At 37.9% G+C, this 21,399-nt stretch overlaps 1 protein-coding gene across 6 annotated transcripts in view; it reads left to right on the plus strand.

Annotated features, from left to right (window-relative positions):
- The window catches only part of ADD3 (adducin 3), a 123,285-nt gene that overhangs the window by 12,183 nt on the left and 89,703 nt on the right, over positions 1-21,399 (plus strand). For 2 of the 6 annotated variants that reach the window (XM_042959747.1, XM_042959748.1), the window contains exon 2: positions 633-704. The gene's annotated coding sequence lies outside the window, so the exon portion shown is untranslated. 6 annotated transcript variants of the gene reach the window in all.

The following is a 21,399-nucleotide window of genomic DNA, read 5'->3' on the forward strand; positions in this document are numbered from 1 at the left end:
CAAATATTTGCTATTTGGTTTATCTAAAATATTCATTTCTTTATTCCTTTCTCTATATTATTAACTTAAAACCACAAGAAAAATTTGAAACAGTGAATTGTTTCATGTTGCTTAAAATATGCTACTTCATGGGAGGAGGGGTTGGGCTACAGAAGGGTTTTATGCTGGGATTTTGGGGGGGGGTTGCTGTAGGGGAGGGGAGGGATGTGTTAATTGTCTTTCTGTATTTTGCTTCTAAATATTTTTAGGTAGTAGTACTGTAGTAATACCCCATGTCCACAGCACAATAAAACTCAACCATGTGCCAATCAAGATCTTGGGGGAACAATTTGTTCCCACACCAAGTGTGCTCTGAGTACTGTACCTCTAATATATGTACCAATAGTTTTGAATGCATTATTTTCTCAATTAAGAGAAATACCTACTCTTTGAATGTGGTTTTGGCTTTTAAAACCTATTTTGACCTTAAAATATCTTGATTACTTTAACGGGTTGGGAATCATTGTTTTAATATAACCAAAAGCTTCTAAAATTGTAGTTCAGTGATGGTTGTGCTGTGTATTCTAAACCCAGTCACTCCTTTAAGACGACCTTCCCTTTCGTATGTAAGAGAATTATGCTTTGCCTTTCAGAAAACCCCACGGGAACATCAATTCCATAACTCCTTGGATTCTGACTCTGCATTCCAGTCAAATGTAGGAAAGGTCAGCAACAACTAAGATGACAGCACAAAAGATGTTACTTGCCCGTGTGTGATAAATACTGAATGACAGGTACAGATAACAAAGGCTATAGGTCATCTGGTCAAGAAAGGAGCCCCATAGATGGAGTGGTCAGAAAAAATCTCCAGCAAAGAGGACAAGGGTGGGCCTTGAAAGACAGGATAGGACTTCATTAGGTGCAGGGTATGGAAAGAATTTTTGGCAAAAAATTACTGTCCATGAAAATATTTTTTTTTCTCTAGTATGATGGGAGATCGTTTATAGTAGTGGTTTGCAATGTCTTCCCACTGTAAAGCACATAAAGGCTACAGTATACTCTTATCAGAAATAGTGCCAAGGACACTCCTCCCTAGGAGGTATATTAGAGTATTGCAGGGATGAGAGGGAGAGAGTGGTGGTGAAAGTTAACCTGACGTGAAACCTGGTTCTCGTGAACCTGATGTTAAAATGACTGGTTCATAGAAACCTCCTAACACTGCTATTTTGAAGCAATGCTTAGGGAAATTGGTACTTGGAAGAAGACTTCTCATCATTTCAGGGTGCCTGGGTGGCTCAGTCGGTTAAGTGTCCGACTTCGTTTCAGGTGATGATCTCATGGTTTGTGAGTTTGAGCCCCTCATCAGGCTCTATGCTATCAGCACAGAGAAGGGGCCCCAGAGGCTGCTTCAGATCCTCTGTCCCCTTCTCTCTGCCTTTCCCTGCACACACGCACACTCTTTCTCTCTCTCAAAAATAAATAAACAATAAAAATTTTTTTTTAAATTCTCATTTTAAAATTCTTTTTTCTTTTTTAATGTTTGTTTATTTTCAAGAGAGAGTGAGACAGAGAGTAAGCAGGGGAGGGACAGAGAGAGGGACACACAGAATCTGAGCTATCAGGAGCTATCAGCACAGAGCCCGATGTGGGGCTCAAACCCACGAACGCTGAGACCATGACCTGAGCTGAAGTCGGATGCTTAACCGACTGAGCCACCCAGGTGCCCCAAATTCTCACCATTTCTAACACTGAATAAGAAAAGCCTCTTTTGGGGAAGAGATGTGCCTTTTTAAAAAAAATCCGAATTTGTCCATTATGTACTTTGCCAAATACTAGAGTGTAATTCTGTTGATGGCTCTGTTGTATCTTTTAAATCTAATCTATGGATAGAGTTGTTCATATTATGAAATATAATTTCTACTTAGTTCTTGTTAAGAAAGTCTGGTTTTGTATTTTAGAGGATTTGTTCCAAGTGTTTGAATTCTCTTAAATTTTGTAATGCTTGTCACTTATTTTTTGAAAATTACTTAGTGTAAGTATTCAGGATATTTTGAGCAAGTCACTTTATTTCTTTTTCACTTTAGTTTTCTTAATTATAAAATATGTGAGGGGTTGGGATAGATCATCTTAAGATCCATTCCAGTTTGAAGATTCTGTGAGTTTATTTCCAAGGAAGGTAAAGTCACCAATTAGTGGTTTTACTTGGAAGGTGGCCAAGAAAACTATGATTGAACTGTGTGAAAGTCCTGGGCATAGGTCTAATGGAAGGCCAAAACCATGAAAGTCCTTGGCTCTGTGTATATGTGGCAGTTGAGAAAAGGACATTATCATTCCAGGTCCCCCAAAGTTTATTTTAGTTCCACAGAAACTAAAGGCCTTTGGCAATGGACAACGGATACAACCTTGTCAAAAACAATGAAGTGAACAAGGATAGCATTTTTTCCTAAAGCAAACTGTTGAAACATAATGGCATATTTTTCTAAAAATGGTGTTTTTCTATTCCCATTCCATCTTTACTATGTTTGGAATATTGGTTCCTTATAAATATTTCTGACTTCTGTTTTTAGTTCTTCTTTTCTGAGCAGTTTTATGTTTCCTTTTATTCATTTATTCATCTAGCAAATATTTATTGAGCACTTAATACATGCCAGGCCTTGCTCTAAGTTCTTGGGAATTCAATAAGTAGAACAGAAGAGCTCTCCTGTCCTAATGGAGTTTATATTCTTGAAGGTAAATAGAAACAAGTAACTTGTGTGCTGTATTGGTTTAAATGTTATGGAGAGATACAGAACTGGGAATGAAAATAAAGGGATTGTTTGGGTGTATGGCAAATTTAAATAATGGCTAGGTGAAGCACTCATTGAGAAGGTGACATGTGAGCAAAGACTTGAAAAAGGTAAGGAGCATGTATGTGATATAAAGGGGATGATTGTGTCAGGCAGAGGGAAAACGCCCTGAGGCCCAAGAGCATCTAGCATAGATGAAACAGAATGAGGGATGGGTTTGAGAAGCTGTTGGATGACTTTGAAGAGGTGGGACATGATCTGACATAGATTTTCCAAGGATTATTTTGGCTGTGTTTTGACACCAGACCATAGTGGTGCAATAATCTTGGTGAGAAATGATGTGCCTGGTAAAGGTGGTGAGATATGATTGGATTTTGGATATTTTTGGCTGATATAGCCAACAGGATTTGCCCACTGGGATGTGGGGTATATGTGAGTCAAACTTGAGACCAAGGTTTGGTGCCTAGGCAAAAGTTTGCAGGAGGAACAAATTTGGGAGGCAAAGGGGATAGGAGTCCAGTTTGAGACATAAGTTTGAAATGTCTATTCAACATCCACTTAGAGATACTGAGTAGGAAGTTGCTATGAGTGAAAATATAGTTATTGGCTTGTTATATAAACTTGATGGTTGTCATTATTTTCCTCTTTCACTTTTAAATATTTCCATATTTAATCTCTTTGATGACTAGAATAAACCTTGTTGCAGTAAGGGTTTGATGTCTTGCTTTACATCTTTATGTTTTAAAGGGATTTAATATGTTGTGTAAAACCTTGAATTTATTTTAACTTCTAAAGACACTTGGTCCCAAAGGAAATCTTTTTCTCTAGGGATAGAACAGTTTGTGCTTTTTTTTTTTAAGTTTATTTATTTCTTTTGAGATAGAGAGTGTGACTGGGGGAGGGGCAGAATGAGGAAGAGAGAGAGAATCCCAAGCAGGCTCCTCATTGTCAGCATAGAGCCAGATGTGGGGCTTGAACTCATGAACCATGAGATCATGACCTGAGCTGAAATCAAGAATGCTGACTACGGGTGCTTAACCAACTGAGCCATCCAGGTGCCCCTAGAACAATTGGTTTTAATCAAAATGTGAAACTGTTGTTACTGTCCTTTGAAATGTGTGTGTGAATGTAAAATAGAACAGTTTGGCTATTCCTCAAAAAGTTACTATTTTTAACCATTAAACTGTATTAACATATAGGGGCGGGCACCTGGGTGGCTCAGTCGGTTAAGCGTCCGACTTCAGCTCAGGTCACGATCTCACGGTCCGTGAGTTCGAGCCCCGCGTCGGGCTCTGGGCTGATGGCTCAGGGCCTGGAGCCTGCTTCCAGTTCTGTGTCTCCCTCTCTCTCTGCCCCTCCCCCGTTCATGCTCTGTCTCTCTCTGTCTCAAAAATAAACGTTAAAAAAAAAAAATTAAAAAAAAATAGTAACATATAGTTACCATTATGACACAGCAGTCCTACTCCTAGGTATATACTCAAGGGAAGTGAAAACGTGTTCGCACAAAAGACCTGTAGACTATTGTTCGTAGCAGCAGCATTTGTAATAACCTAAAAGTGGAAACAGCTAAATGTCTATCAGCTGATTAATGGATAAATGTATATCCATGCAATGGAATTTTTTTCAATCATAGAAAGGAATGAAGTACTGATATATTCTACAACTTGGATGAACCCTGAAAACATTATGCGAAATGAAAGCAGCCAGACATGAAAGGCTAAACATATCGTCTGGTTCCGTTCATGTGAGATGCACAGAGTAGGCATATCCAGCAAGCAGATTAGTGGTTGCCAGGGGCTGGGGGTGGGGGAAATAGGGAGTGACCTGCTTAATGGGTACTGGGTTTCCCTGTGGGATGATGAAAAAGTTCTAGAAGTAGACAGAGTTGATGGTTGCACGGCATCGTGAATGTACTAAAAGCCACAGAATTGTGCAGTTAAAAGACTGAATTTTATGGTATGTGAATTATATCCCAATTTTTTAAAAAGTTACAAGGAAAAAAAAAGCGTGTGCACATGTGTACACAAAAACAACTAAAACAACGTATGTGGACCTTATTTCTAAAGTGGAACTGCTTTCCCAGTCCAAAGTTGATGAAGCGTGACTACCACACTAAACCCGGTTTAGCTTGCTTCGCCTAGAGAGTCAGAGTTAAGGTATTTAGATCTTTCAGGTAGACATCAGGAGGGAGTCTGAGATCCTCTCCTTGGCAAGTCGTAGATGAGTCTAATTTTTTTTTTTTTAATATCCAATTTCATGGAGATGGCCTACATATGCAAAAGAAAGCTCTAAGGTTATCATTTCTGTGAGTTTCAGATAATAGAAACCAGTATATAAATAAGTTCATTAGGTCTTAATTAAGATGGCTTCTTTCTCTGTACCTATAATTTAAAAATATCGAGAACTCAAGTCCCAGTAATTTTCTTTTAGCCAACCCAAGATGATATTTACTTACTTTTTTTTTTTGGTGTTTGTTTATTTATTGAGAGCACAAGTTGGGGAGAGGCAGAGAGAGAGAAAGAGACAGAGAGGGAGACTGAGAATCGTGAAGCAAGCTCCAGGCTCTGAGCTGTCAGCCCAGAGCCCGATGTGGGGCTTAAACTCAGATACTGTGGGATCATAACCTGAGCTGAAGTCAGGTGCTTAACTGACCAAGCCACCAGGTGCCCCGATGATACTTACCTTCTTAAAAACATTATTACCATCAAAGAATTGCCTGCTAAGGAAATACATGAAAGGATTATCTTTAACTTTCATATACCACTTACTACCCTAATGTTATTTTTTTTGTTAAGATACAATTCACATACCATAAAATTTGCCCCCTAATTTTATTATGAAATATATATATATATATATATATATATATATACACATTCTAATGTAGGAATTCTAATAAAGGAATACATAAATATATATACATATATATTTATATACATATATAAATATATATGTATGAATACTAATATATAATATATATACATATGTATATATATATTTATGTATTTATTAGAATGAAAGCTTCTAGAGAAAGAGGTCCCTATTACTTGGATGGTTTGAGATGTTTTCAGCATTTTTTTTTTTAACGTTTATTTATTTTGAGAGAGAAGGAAACAAAGCACATGAGTGGAGGAGGGACAGAGAGAGAGGGAGAGAGAAAATCCCAAGCAGGCTGCACTGTCAGCACAGAGCCAGATGCGGGGCTCAAACTCACATAACTGTGAGAACCTGACCTGAGCTGAAGTCAAGAGCTAGATGCTTAACTGGCTGGAGCTACCCAGGCACCCCAGTTTTCAGCATTTTAAGGGCAACACATGAACTGGACAAGAAGTGTGGTGGAGAAGATGGGCACCTATGTAAGAAACTCCAACACTAGCCTGAGAGCAGTGTTAAGGCAGCAATGTAAAGGAAGTCCAGGTGGGCAAAGGGAAGGGAAATGTTTATCCCACTGAAACAATTCATGAAGGAGGTTGACATTTTTTTTTAATATTTATTCATCTTTGAGAGACAGAGACAGAGCATGAGTGGGGGAGGGGCAGAGAGAGAAGGAGACACAGAATCTGAAGCAGGTTCCAGGCTCCGAGCTGTCAGCACAGAGCCCGACGTGGGGCTCAAACTCACTGACTGTGAGATCATGACCTGAGCCGAAGTCGGACGCTTAACCGACTGAGCCACCCAGGTGCCCCGAAGGAGGTTGACATTTGAGTTGAATTTTATAGGATCTTCCAAATGTTGGAGGAGGGTGAATTACAGAAGTTGATGGAAAGCATGTAGGTTTGTAGGATAAATGTGATGGGGGAGGAAACAGGAGAGGTAAGGTTGAGAGCATTAGATCATGAAGGCCTTGGGTACTGTTTTAAGAAATTTAGATTTTATTCCAGGGCACTTATTTTAGCTGATGAGAGGCATAATCAGATGTGTCCGAGATTGGTGTGTGAAGAATGTTGTCATGGAGAAAGTGTTGGCAGAGAGACAAGTTAGGCATTTTGAGATGAGCAAATGAAGTAAGGCAGTGGCTTTGAGATTAGAAAGGGAGGAATGGGACATTTTGGAGGCAAAAAATCTGTACAACTTGCTAAATGTAGAGGTGGAAGGAACATTCCATCACCATGGGTAGAAATTTAAATGTTGCATTTTACTCCGTTTCCAATTCTGATTTATGACAGAGGGAGATGGACTTGCACTACTAGAAATGAGGAAGATTTGTAAATGTATCTTTTTCTTACCATACATAAAAGACTTTAGAAACGTGACTACTTTTTAAAAAAAATTTTTCTTAACGTTTATTTATTATTGAGAGACAGAGCCTGAGCAGGGGAGGAACAGGGAGAGGGGAGACACAGAATGCGAAGCAGTCTCCAGGCTCTGAGCTGTCAGCACAGAGCCCGACGCGGGGCTCGAACTCACGATCCCTGAGATCATGACCTGAGCCGAAGTCTGATGCTTAACCTGCTGAGCCACCCAGGCGCCCCAAAACCTGACTACTTTTTAATTTTCCTTAATTTTTACTGCTTGTCAGTTATTACCCAATTGTTCAGTCTTTGGATTTGTTTTCATTTGTGCCTTTGGAAATGGTTGAGCAGTCCTCATTTTGATTTAATACTCATTTTGTTTCCAAATGAAACTTCCTCCCTATGCTGTGCTTTGTATTTTAAACTTTTGCATAGTGGAATAATAAAAAAGAAAGAATTGAAGATATTGGGCATTTTAATATCGAGTATTGCATGCTGTCATTACAGGAAGTCATTGTGCATCTTGAGGTTTCCCCCTTGCTACCATTTAGTGGTTTGTCTTAGAACTTCAGAAGTAAACATATGGTGGGGCACCTGGGTGGCTCAGTTGGTTCACTGTCCAACTCCTATTGGCTTGGGTCATGATCTCACAGTTGGTGAGTTCAAGCGTCACATTGGGCTCTACACTGTCAGCATGGAGCCTGCTTTGGATTCTCTCTCTCTCCACCCCCGCCCCCCAAAATAAATAAAACTTAAAAAAGCTTTCAAAAGTAAACATATGGTAAGTTCTTATAGGAAACAATTAGAAAATGTCAAAAGAAGCACATTCAAAATAAATTTTTTTGGTGTAAATTTAGCAGAGAATCCAATCCAGTGAGAGTTTTTACATATTTGTATAATGAAACAAGTAATATAGGATATGTCTCCTCCTAATGTTTCCTACTTAATTAAAAGGCATGGTTGGTAATTTTTGTTGGTTTATAGCTCCCTCTAATAAGACATGTAACAAAGAGGGTGATACACTAAGATGTAGTTATTTTATAAATAGATGGAAGAAAATACCAGATTTAACACAACTGACTTCTAAAATATTACAGGATAAAACTTGCTTTTGTGCTTTAAAATTTTAAGTATTAAAATAGCTTATTCAAAAGCAATTCTTAAAATTAAAAATACTTCATATAAATTTCTCTGAAAATTTTGAGGCCCCTGAGTGGCTCAGTTGGTTAAGGATCCGACTTTGGCTCAGGTTGTGATCTCATTGTTCATGAGTGTGAGCCCCACATCGGGCTCTGCACAGACAGTGTAGAGCCTGCTTGGGATATATTCTCTCTCTCTCTCTCTCTCTCTCTCTCTCTCTCTCTCTCTCTCTCTCTTTTTCCCCCTCCCCCACTTGCACACGCATGCTCTGTCTCTCTGTCTCAAAATAAATAAACTTTTAAAAAAAATACTGTGAAAAGTTTGACAATCAAAAGAGTAAAAAGCACTCACTGATTATTTAAAGCAAGAATTTGTTAACTTCATTTCTAAGGTAAACTTAACTGCGAGTCATATTTTTATAAAATCATTTTCATTTTTAAATATTTGAAATTAACTTTGGAGTAAGAAACTTCACGTGGAACAAAATCCAAAAGGCACAAGAGTATACAATGAGAAGAAAGTTGTCACCCCACCCCAAACCATTCATGTCTCTTTCTTTCTTGTATATTCTTCCAGAGATATTTTTCATTGTTTATTTTTAAATTCCTGAATCAAGACTTTGCCTGCCTACAACTGGATTAATTGCTGTGTAAGAAATAGAGCCTTGGGCTTAGAACAACCTGGAGAAAAGCTAGTGCTGTTCTCCTGGGTATAGTTTCCAGATCCATTCTCTTTTTTAAGAGTGCCCTTTCCTAGCTTTCTCTCCACTTACAGCAGAGGTATGGAAAGTGGGAGTTGGAAATTGTAATCATCTGTCACTCCTGTTTCACCTAGGCAATTACCAATAACTTTATGAAATGATACATGCTAACAGCACATTCTGTTTGAGAAGTGCTCCCATAGAAAAACATCCTTACTAGGGAGGGCAAAGAAGGGGTCAGGAATGGTCAGCCCTTACCGTCTTTGCACATTTACCCCATGATGCCAGCTGTAACTGTATCTCTTCTAAAACTTTTAATTTTTTGTAGTTGGCATTATTTTGTTGACTGCCTTTGGCCATCCATTAAGTCATAAGATTTTCTCCCAAGCCTTGCAATTGCCTGACTCTAAACTTACAGTTACTAGACTTGGTTTCTTTTCTTGTTTTGAATGCTGTTTAATAGAATGTCATTCCTATGCAGATACTATAACTTATAGTCTTATATGGGGGGGGGGCAGTTCTTTTTAAAATTTCCAATATATTTAAATTTGTACAAGCCATCTTTTATTGGGTATTCTCAATTGGGCTGTGAAAGGATCCAGCAATGATGGAGTTCCTCCAGGTGTGCCAGGCCACCCTCCACACTGGGCCCTCTTCAGTGGTACTCACTTAGCCACTCTTGTTAGAGTTTCTTGTAAGAAAGGCAATAGTTGAACAGCACATAAGCTGCCAGCACCATAGAAAGCAATTCTTTCTTCACATTGACTTACTTGTAATATTGGTAGTGAGCTCTTTGAAACCCTCCAGCAGTGCCTTTAGGGATGAAATTCTGCATCCGTATCCAGCTTGCCAGCTTCCCTATTTTAACATCCACGAGTTTCTTCTTCACTAGTACAGCTGATGCCATCTGGAGTCCTGGGTGTCTGGTGTCTTCCAGTATTTTTTAATGTGGTAAATACAACATAAAATTTACCATCTTAGCCACTTTTAAATGTGTAGTTTAATGGTAATCTTCTATAACTGTCACCACTATCTCTAGAACGCTTCCTCTTGTAACCTTGAAACTCTGTACCCATTAAACAATAGTTCTCCATCCCTCTTCCATATTCTTAGATCAAAAAAATTGTTTGGGGGCACCTGGATGTCTCGGTTAGTTGGTTAAGCATCCAAGTCTTGCTTTTGGCTCGGGTCATGATTCACTGTAACATCCAGCCCTGTGTCGGGCTCTGCTTGGGATTCTATCTCTCCTTCTCTCTCTGCCCCCACACACGCACACTCTCTTGCTCTCAAAATAAATAAACATTTAAAATAAGCTATTTCAAGATCAATGTTTCAGGTGATACAAAATCTATTATTTTTATACCCAGTCGAGGTTGTAATTTGAAACTCTATACAGATCTGTATTCAGCAAAGGTCATGATTGGCATTCAAGCCCCTGGAGTTGAGACAAGGGGCACATAACCTGTAGCCTTTGATTCATATTTTTAAAATGAAGAACCATAGCCTCATTATACCCCTCAGCTGTGCAAATTCTTTTTTTATTTATTTTTAAATTTCATTTATTTATTTTGAGAGAGAGCAGCAGAGGGACAGGGAGAGAGAGGGAGATAGAAAATCCCAAGCAGGCTCTGCACTGACAGCAGGGCCAAACTCATGAACCATGAGATCATGACCTGAGTCCAAATCAAGAGTCAGACGCTCAACTGACTGAGCCACCCAGGTACCCCTGGGTGCAAATTTTATGTTAGTGGGTTGGAGATGGTGTTTGATAATTATGGAATAGATGGAAATCTGCAGAGTGGTACTAGCTGACTTCTGCCTTCATGACCCAATAAAGAGAAAGTTTCCCCGCTAATAGAAGTAGGAGTTCCCCAGGTTTGCAAGTCTCTTTGGATGCTAAAATTCTGCCTTTGTGTGAATCATTTAGACTTTCTATAATTTTAATCATTGGAAGTGGGAATTCTCTGTAAACTTTAAAGTTGGGGGGAGGAATTTGGGGTAAAGAGGGGGATGAAATCTAGACTCAAAATTGTGGAAACCCCTACCTTATTTTATGGGTGAAGGACCTGGTCTGGTTGAATGGAGTGACATGTTCAAGATAATGTTACTCGTGGCTGATCTAGACTTACAACTGTGTTTCTGACTCTCAGTCCAGTGTCTTTTCTACTTTATGACTTTACTAGCAATCTTAACCCATTCATGCAATTCTGGGGTAAGGGAGTTACCAGAATTTCACTTGATTTTCCCTAGAGCAGGGTTTGGACAGGATAAGAGACCTCACAGTCTCTTAGTGATTTGAAGCTGCTTTTCAAGAAATACTTGCTGCCTGTCTTTGTTTTTTAAATCTTTCATTGAATTAGGAAAAGTTTTTTGGAGTTAAAAACTCTGGAATGTGTCATGCACTTTCTTGTTATTTTGAAAAAAAACTATGCTGATCTTCTGTATATTGTTCCAGTTTTAGTTTGCTCACCCCTGAAGCCAGTCATGTGCATGGTAAATGGTTCTGACATGTTTAGGAACATTATATTGGAAATTCAAACTAGATGTATTCAGCGGCCTTGACATTTTTTTTTTCCTTTGGAAAAGAACACATTTAAATGAGAAACAGTTCCATACTACAAAGAAAAGGGAAAGTTTTAGGTCATTTGTTTAAGTAAAGTAGATTAGAGGATTTATGCCCCCAATTTTCCATTATTTTCAACTAAGTGGGCCATTACATGAGGCACAGAGTTTTGTTTGAGGCAAAGTATGCTCAGAGACTAACATGGTCTTTGCCAATAGTTTAACACAGGTTCCCTGCAGGAATTATAATTTATAATATTCTACAACCAATAACATACAGGACAGTGTCTCTTGATTAGCCAGTAAAGAAATAACATACTCCAAACCAATGATAGATCAATTACACTATTTCAGACCAAGGAGACACAAAAGATAGTCCAAATTTAGTTGAGGCGTACCTTTCTGTGTCCATTACATCATAGCCATTCTTCCATATGTTCTTATCCATAAGTCCCCAGCGGCACCCTCAATGGTTGAACTTACGGAATGCTTATCAACAACAACAGATATTGATGACAACATCCTGATGCAGATTCTTCAGTATAAACAAATTCACCCTTAGATCAAAACGACTTCACTTAAGTCCTAAACAAAAGTGGATTTGAAATCCTAAGCAATACATAACACAGTGAAGGAAGAAATCTGTCATATTGGAAATGTTAGTGTTTTAGTCTTAATTTTGTGATTAAACTCATTTATCAAAGTTTTTAGCCTGTAAGAATGCATTTTTCTATGTTGCATCATACCAAGGACTTTGAATGGAATTTATCAGATTTGTTTTGATTTTCTTTTCCATGTTTTGCTCTGACATTTGGTTTCATGACAACAGTTTTAGAAGGTAATTTCCAAGAAAGCCTGGTCTATTCAAAATAAGGCCTTCAATAAAACATCCTTCTGAGGAACTGAAAAGATTCATTATTATGGTTGGGGTCTAAATAAAATATAATTGCTTTTGATTTTACCGTGGGTATAAAAGCTGTCCTTCAATCTATTTTTAAATCAATTTTAATAGGAATAGGTACAAAGTCAAGGAAGTTACTGGAGAATCTGGAATTCATTGTTTTAATAAGTTGATTTAAACTGCTTAGGTACTAGCTGTGTTTCATGGTGACAAAATTTGTGGGTTTTTGTTTGTTTTAAGATTCCACTTCCAAGTAGAATCATGATGGTTATTGAATTTCTCAGTCTGACTTATTTCACTTAGCATAATATCCCTTGGGTCCATCCATGTTGTCGCAAATAGTCAATGGTGCCAATATTTGTATTTAAAATCCGTTTTTATAAAAACCATGTAATATTTAAGTTAATGATAAATTTTTAAAAGCTTTCTATAGGTACTTTTCCTTGAGATTTTGGTCTGTAGAGAATAAAACATTGATTAATAGAAACTTCAATTACCTGAAATTCCTTGGGTCCTCTGATGAGAGAAGACCAAATGATTAAGAATACAAAAGGGTTGGGGTGCCTGGGTGGCTCAGTTGGCTAAATGTTCCACTTCCGCTCAGGTCATGATCTCACAGTTTGTGAGTTCGAGCCCCACATCAGGCTCTGTGCTGACAGCTCAGCCTGGAGCCTGCTTCAGATTCTGTGCCTTCGTCTCTCTCTGCCCCTCTCCCTCCCCCGCTCACTCTCTGTCTCTCTCTGTCTCTCTCTGTCTCTCTCTCTCTCTCTCTCTCTCTCTCTCTCCAACCCTCTCAAAAAATAAACATTAAAAAAAATTTTTAAAGAATACAAATGTGTTATCTTTTGATAGCTCACTATCTTGTAAGAGTTTTAATTGTAAGGGTTTGGGGTTTCTGTTCAGGGATGGAGTTTGTACAGGTGGGTGCCTTATGTACTACTTACCTGCATAGTCTGATTTGAAGTCTCCTAGGAAGGCCCTAGAATACTGCTGTCCTCTCCCCCAAATACATATGTAATTTCAAGTTTTCAGGTATCTATGTTATTAAAAAAAGAATACATATGAAAATTTAAAAATTTATTTTTTTATTAAAATAGATTTTTATTAGGCCCAGTATATTTAAAGTATTGTTTTTCAACATGTAATCCATATAAAAAGTTAATGAAATATTTTGCCCTTTTTTATACACCAGGCCTTTGAGATCTTTTTTAAAGTAAATTTATTTTGAGAGAGAAAGTGTGAGCAGGGGAGGAGAAGAGAGAGAGAGAGAGACTGAGAAAGAGAGAATCCCACGCAGGCTCCACACTGCCAGGACAGAGCCTGATATGGGCCTTGAACCCACAAACTAAGAGTATGACCTGAGCCAGAATCAAGAGTAGGATGCTTAACCGACCGAGCCACCCAAGTGCCCCAAAAGCCTTTGAAATCTTATATGTATTTTACACAATAGCACATTTCAATTCACATTAGCCACATTGCAAATACTCAGTAATTACATGTAATTGGTGGCTACCAAACTGGACAGCACAGCACTAGAACATCTTTCTCTTTTGTCCCACGTTACCGTTGAGGATTTTTCCAGTAGAAGTTTATTTGGGACAACTGAAGCTGTCGCTGTGTATACTCTTCTATAATTTAATGGAAAATGGAACACTTCTGAGATAAAAAATAAACCATTCTTGGTCCTTAGTTTTAGCCATTTTTCCCCTTCATAATGTGATAACCAAAAACTAGTACTGCTAAAGAAATGCAGATGTTATTGAATGAGAACTTTAGAGGGCAGGTGCAGTTGATTGAGCTTGAGTGAGGCAAGCTGGAACAGAAAGAGAGGAGTTGGCATTGGGTAGTATAAATAAAGACAAATCTGACTTAAAATCCTGCTGGCCTTGAGCAAGTTACTTCTCTGAACCTTTTTACTTTATTCGTATATGGACTTGGGATAAAAATACCCATCTCCTGGGTTGCTTTGAGGATTAAATAAGATGACATGTAAAATAGGTCATATGTATTCTGGTACATAGGTGCTCAGTAAATTTGTTTTGAGTAAATGATTGTTGCTTACTGACATCCACCCCTCCCAAATCTCTATTTGTGAGAAAAGGAAGAGGAAGGAGGTGCGCCTAAAATGAATGTTGTAATAGGTTAAAGAAACTTAGCCAGTTTACCAAATGGACCAAGATCCATTCAGTGTTTGTCCAGAAAAAACTAGTTTCTAAGCTGTTGTGGTTAACTGAGATTTTAATTAAGGACCATTACCTGAAAGTTTCAGGAAGTAATGTTGTGAAATAGCTTATCCTCTACATTTAAATACTAAGAAATGAATTTTGCCATTTATTTTGTTTCCATCTATTTACCCGACTAATCAGTAAACCTAGCATCTATAAATGTTTCTAAGTTTCAGTCATTTCAGAGAAAAACCTCAATTATTAAAGATACTTCTTTTTATCTTTTCCTAGATATGATACAAATGCTGTCACACGGGTTATTGCAATTTTGGAATTTAAATGTGTTTTGCATCTGCTTTGGAAAGCTAGTCTACAGAGTCCTAGGTTAGAGATGATTGTAAACTTTTTAGTAATTGGAACTAAGGAAAACTTTTCTAAATGGAAGAAAACTGCCATTTGGTGACTAAGATTTATATTACATTGTTCCTATTCAGGCATTAAATCAATTCGTATTTTTAGATAGAATGGGGACTTTTTATGACATTAGCTGTATGCTGTGTTCTGAGTCTGTTCAAGAGGAGGCAGCTTTTAAATCGTATATTTCTCATTTGCTCTGCATTTTGAGAAATTTACTTTATTTGAAGATCTGAAACATCACTGAAATGTGGGAAAGCATGGAGAGTTCTGAATAGATGATTCGATTAGATGTGAACTCTTCAAAGCTTTATACTCAGCCAGTGTGTAGGCCACATCTGTGGTGATGTTCTTGGAAATTGGTCACATTTGAATATCCAGTTCTTTGCCAACAGCATCTGGTTGCACTTTGCATTACATACTTTGAAAGTACTTTTTGAATTGCAGAAAGCAAACCATATGACAGACTTTTCTTACCTGATTGAAAGTTGTTTACAGTTATAGCTGAAATTTAAACAAACTGAAGGCATAATTATCCAAATGCATAAATTATCCTGATACTTCAACAAGAAAGGATTCTTATAGTTAATCAACATTTAAAAATTGTTCAGACTTTTACATTATTCTAGTGACCCCTTACAGAGGTCTTATTTACTAAAAGTTCTTTCAGGTTTCAGGAATTTTAAAGATGCTGACCTGATTAGAATACACTCCACTAATGGGCAATCAAGAAATGGTGTTGATTGATGTGATTGGCATTCCTCTACCAATGTCTTGTAGCTCCCACCAGCTGTTACTAGTTATAGACCTCATCTATGTTTGTCATAGCTGACTGTGAGCTTTTGATATCCAGGTATCTTATTATAGTAATCTAGGGTTTGACAACCTAGAGAGGATTTGTGAAATGATTTTAAGTGGCCTGGATTTAAGCTAACTTGTGAACTAAACAAAACATGTCTTTGGTTTCCTTAAGATTCCCTTCATGGCACACACACCCCCCCCCCCCCGCCCCGTTTTAGTTTTCCTTCTTCTTGACTTCCCAGGTGGCTGACTTGTGTCACATAATCCCTCTTGAAATGACCACTGATTACTTCACTGTTTTCCCAGAGATGTTTACATCTCAAAAGTGAGATCTTCTAACAAGACTTTTAGGGTCTTTAGTAGGATAGTAGACCAACAAGTATTAGAGCAGATTCTTTGGACTGGGCCCAGACTTGATGTAAGGATTGTAGAGCCCCACTGTTAGTGTGGTACCCAGTAGCTGCATGTAGCTCTTGACCACTTGAAATTTAGCTCGATTTAATTGAGGTGTTAAGTGTAAAATACATACTTAATTTCTAAGACTTAATACGAGGAAAAAAATGTAGGGGTGGCTGGGTGGCTCAGACACCTAAGCACCCGAGTTTTAATTTCAGCTCAGGTCATGCTCTCAGGGTTCATGGGCTACAGCCCGCATCAGGCCCAGTACCGAGGGCATGGAGCCTGCTTGGAAATCTCTCTCCCTTGTTCTCTGCCCCTCCCCCTGCATGCGTGCATGTTTGTGGGCTCTCACTCTCTCAAAATAAATAAGTAAACTTAAAAAAAACAAGGGAAAGAATGTAAAATAAGTCAATTTTTAAGGTTTATGTTGAAATGATGTTTTGATATATTGTGTTGAATGAAATATATTAAAATTTCACCTATTTACTGTTCAATGTGGCTACTATAAAATTTAAAAACAGCTATGGCTTACATTATATTTATACTGTAAAATACTGTTACAAAGATAAGAGAATTTATGTTGTATACTTAGGAGCTTGTAGAGGGTCAGGGAAGTGCTTCCTCAGAATGCCTTAGCTACAGCCATTCTGTCAGACTTGGCTGAGCCACTTTGTATTACAGTGCTGTTTTGAGAGCTATCGCCTACAAGAAGCCACTAATTCTCCTTTAACTCCCAATTTATAAGATCTGTTGTTTTAAATGTTTATGTATTCTGAGAGACAGCGTAAGCAAGAATGAAGGGGGGGGGAAGGGAGAGGGAGAGGGAGAGTGCTAGAATCCCAAGCAGGCTCCACGCTGTCAGTGCAGAGCCTGATGTGTGCTGAATCCCATGAACTCTGTGATCATGACCAGAGCTGAAATCGAGAGTCAGATGCTTAACAGACTGAGCCACCCAGGTGCCCCGAGATCTATTTTTTTTTTTTCTTTTTGACGTTACTCTGCCTTCTACCCCTAGTGGTTGCTAACTCCTGACCAGCTGCCTCTTGAAGACAGGTGATTTAAAAACAATTTTTTATAGCTACTGTTAATTGGGTACCTGCCATATACCAGATACTGTGCCAGGTACTTCACATAAAATCTTGAATCCTCACATCAGTTCTGCAAGATTGATAGTGTAAACTAAAGAAAGAGATTCGGATACATTGTGACTTTGCCCCGGGTCAGCTAGTAAGTGGCAGAATCAAGATTTCAACCTGTTCTGTCTGCTTCTAGATCCATTGTTATCTCTGCTATATTATGCTCTCATGTGTTTTCCATTAACTGTGTCCTTTAGCATGAAGCAGAGTGCCGTATATAAAGGAGTCTCTTGCCAAATGGTATTAGCTGATCCTTTTTTTCTTGGTGAACAACTTCAGTGCCCCCATTCTGGCCAGGCCACCCTTTTTTTCCTGCTAATACCTAGTGAGTGGCCCAAACATTAATGAAGAGACTTAAGCTTATTGACGGCCTGTTGACCAGGATACATAATCTAAAAGCCTCATGTGAAAGAACATCTCCCACCTTGAAAATCAGTCAGCAAAGAATGTTTGAGATGCCTTCAAGAAGCGATACTGAAGAGTCTCCTCTAAATGCCAGGAATATCAAATCTTAGATTTAAATGACTGGCCATATAAGGAAAGGGCTTTTTATAGCCGAAGAAGGTTGAAGTAAAATAATGGGATAGAATAAGCGTATTGAGCTGGATAAGTCGTGAATAATCCTAGGTCATCTCTTAATGGCTATGTCCTTGACATTGTTGCAGTAGGAATGAGAGCCTGGGGAAATAGTCCACGTGTTGGCATGTTAGTGTGTAAATCAGAGTAGATGTAATCACAGTTCACTAGTGCTCTGGACGGCTGGGTGCTGCCTTTACTCACTGCTGTTTTCATTCAGGCTCAAGCAAGTGGTGGTGACTTTGGGAAGACATGGAGAGCGAAGGAACAACAAAGAGGTTCAAGGAGTAAAACTAGACTGGAGGTGGCCTGCAGGGAAGTTTGGACAAGTTCAGATTCAAAGCCTTTTTATACATATACATGCATATTATATATTTATAATATTAAAAGCTATGTAAGCTGTAAAATACTATTATTTCAGGAAAGAAACTGAAATACTAGGAAGAAAATAAAATTTCTAACTACATAACATGGATTAAATTTCCCCAGCTCTACCATTACCATAACTGGATAACCTTAGGAAATTATAGAATGTGAGGTAGTCATTGTTGTTCTACCTCTCTGGCTCTCCTTCATGATGTATTACGATCATGATGAATTTGAAAACCTTTACTGTTTGCTCATATGCTCTATACATGTTGTTACTGTTTTCTACTGTTATATATGTCATCTGAAGCATTGCTCACCTGTAACTTCTTTGAGAGGAAAAAGTCTGTACCCAAGAACACCCGCGTGATTAAGGGAAGTTAGAATTAAATGGCCAATTTAAATAGGGCTAATTTGGCTCTCATCCCTAGGCTTTATCAAAGGGACAGTGGTAGCCTTGTGCGTGAATGGAACGTGGACCTAATTGCTTATTTAATTTAATCATTCATCCCTTTAACCTCTTTTAAAATTTGACTTTTGTAGGTCGATTATATAATGTGTGAGTGTGCAAGCACACACAGTGTTTCTCTAAAGTGAAAAGCCCTATTGAATGACTATTAAAAAAAAGATTTTGATATATTCATAGTAATAAACCTGGTTTGCATTTCTTTGAGGCTCACGGTCTTCAACTTCCGATCAAGTTAGAAAAGGTTGCTATAACTACCACATAGCAGTCTTTCCTAATCCAGTGTTAGATGCCAACGACTAACACAGAATAAATGTTAGCAGAATTGAAGCACAGAATTTGAAGTATTATTTAAACTGCTCAGCTGGCAAATTTAGCATAAAGAGGGTAAGTTGAATATATTCGTGTCACTATACAGTTGTTTGGTTCTCAGGGAAATTCTAGAATGCGTTTTTAATTTATGTTCTCTGTAAAATCCTGGGTACAGGGATGTTTTGCCCAATGCCAGCTTGAAATTTACTTGGGATCCATCCAGCTGGCAGATCCGTTGTACTAACCAGATGAGCCCATTTCTGGGGAATGGGATTTCATAGTAACACCAGTGTTCTTGAAGTATAGTTAAAAATAAGTTAATTTTTAAATTTAAAATTTGCATATGCTACATTAAAATGTATACGGTATAAACACTGTAACATATAATACAAAGGCTTCATACGTTTTTATAAATAATAAAGAACAGGGACACTAACTTCATTGTATGGTACTAATTTGTTTTTTATTTCTGTTTTGAGTTCCTGGGATCATAACTTCCTCCTTCCTCTCTGTGAACAAGAAAGATCCTGAAGTGCCAATGAGTAAAGCCTAATATCTTTAGGCAACTTTTCTGTATAGAATGAGCTCAAAACTAATACTCTGTTTAAGGTGAGCAGGTAGATAGGCTCAAAGACCACTTGGCACAGCTGACAAGGTATTCAAACATCATAGGAGATTAGATCTGAAAAACTACTATGGATTCTTTTTAACCTCAGAATTAACCCCGTGTAAGTATAATACATTTTCATTTTCATATTAGAAATCTCATGCCCCAAAGTAACATTTCCCACACTGTGTTCTGTCGTTCTAAGAGATTACCCAGGAAAAATAGTTTCAAATATGTTTGGAAAACTACTTTCTTAACCCTCTCTCCTAAAGGTTCATCATACTGCACATTAACATAGCAAAGACTGAGAAATATTGCCAGGTACTGGTTTACCTTTAAAAAACAAAACAAAACAAAACCTCAGTATATCTCAAATTAAATGTCACACAGACCAGGGAAATTAATCACTCTATGTGGTAAAATGTGTTAATATCCTGTGGAACTCTTGTTACTTAAAACATAGCTGGGGAAGAGGTGCCTGGGTGGCTCAGTTGGTTAAGCATCTGACTTTGGTTCAGGTCACAATTTCGCGGTTCATGAGTTCTTGGCGCCCTGCTTCAGATTCTGTGTCTCCCTCTCTCTCTCTTCCCCTCCCCCTTCCCTCCCCCACCTCAAAAATAAATAAACATTAAAAAAAAATAGGGAAAACAAAATCCTTAAGTAATGCGCTGGCAGATTTCATAATTTATTTTTGTGATTACTATTTTTTTTTAACAAAAAATCACAGTTAAGTTTTATTTGACAGTTAAAAATATCTTGGGCTTGGGGATATAATGCTTGTGTTTCTAAGTTTTTTTTTTAATTCTTTTTTTAAATGTTTTTATTTATTTTTGAGACAGAGCATGAGCAGGGGAGGAGCAGAGAGAGGGGGAGACACAGAATCTGAAGCAGGCACCAGGCTCTGAGCTGTCAGCACAGACACGGGGCTCGAGCTCATGGACTGTGAGATCATGACCCAAGCCGAAGTTGGATGCTCAACCGACTGAGCCACCCAGGCACCCCTATAACTTTTGTTTTCATATCAATATTGTAAAGCAGTTTTACAGAGAAATGTTCATTTCCTTAGAATATGTCTTTAAATTCATATTGCCATTATCTTTTTGGGGCATTTTGATGCTTTAGTAAATGTAACTTTCCTTGTATTTAAAAATTTACATTTACTTTTGATCGGCCAGATAATTTCTCTGCAAGCTATTTTCTTTCTTTCTTTTTTTTTTTTTTTAAGTTTATTTATTTGAGAGAAACAGAGATGGTGCAAGTAGGGGAGGGGCAGAGAGAAAGAGGAAGAGAGAGAATCCCAAAAAAGCTCTGTGCTGCCGGTGCAGAGCCCAACTCGGGGCTTGAACTCACGAAACCGTGAGATCATGACCTAAGCTGAAGCCAAGAGTTTGAATGCTTAACCTACTGAGCCACGCAGACACCCCATCTATAAGCTGTTTTCTAATTTAAATTATATGTATATTTTAAGAGTAAAATAAAATGTAGTTGTTTTAAGTTTAACTATTAGGTAAAGAGATGTTTTAGTAGCAATTAAACTTGTCTGTTTTCATTTGAACAGGAAGGAAAACTAAAGATTTCAATAACCTAAGATACTGCCATGTAATTAACTCTGTGAAATGAGATTTTGAGACTGTCAACTAAGACACTGGCACTCTAAGGGTAAACAAATTACCTATCTATACCAAAGTCTACTGGTTATGTTCTCTAACTTGAATATACATCAAGGATTTTCTTTGCTTTCCATGAATTCCTTAAAAATGATATCTAAACGTGTTTTAAAAAAAAAATGTTACAGCTAAATGTGGATCTTGAATCATCCCTAGGTTGGAAAATTAGCAAGTTGTGTCATATTGTGAG

The sequence above is a fragment of the Panthera tigris genome, chromosome D2 (genome assembly GCF_018350195.1).
Source record: "Panthera tigris isolate Pti1 chromosome D2, P.tigris_Pti1_mat1.1, whole genome shotgun sequence".
Classification (NCBI taxonomy): domain Eukaryota; kingdom Metazoa; phylum Chordata; class Mammalia; order Carnivora; family Felidae; genus Panthera; species Panthera tigris.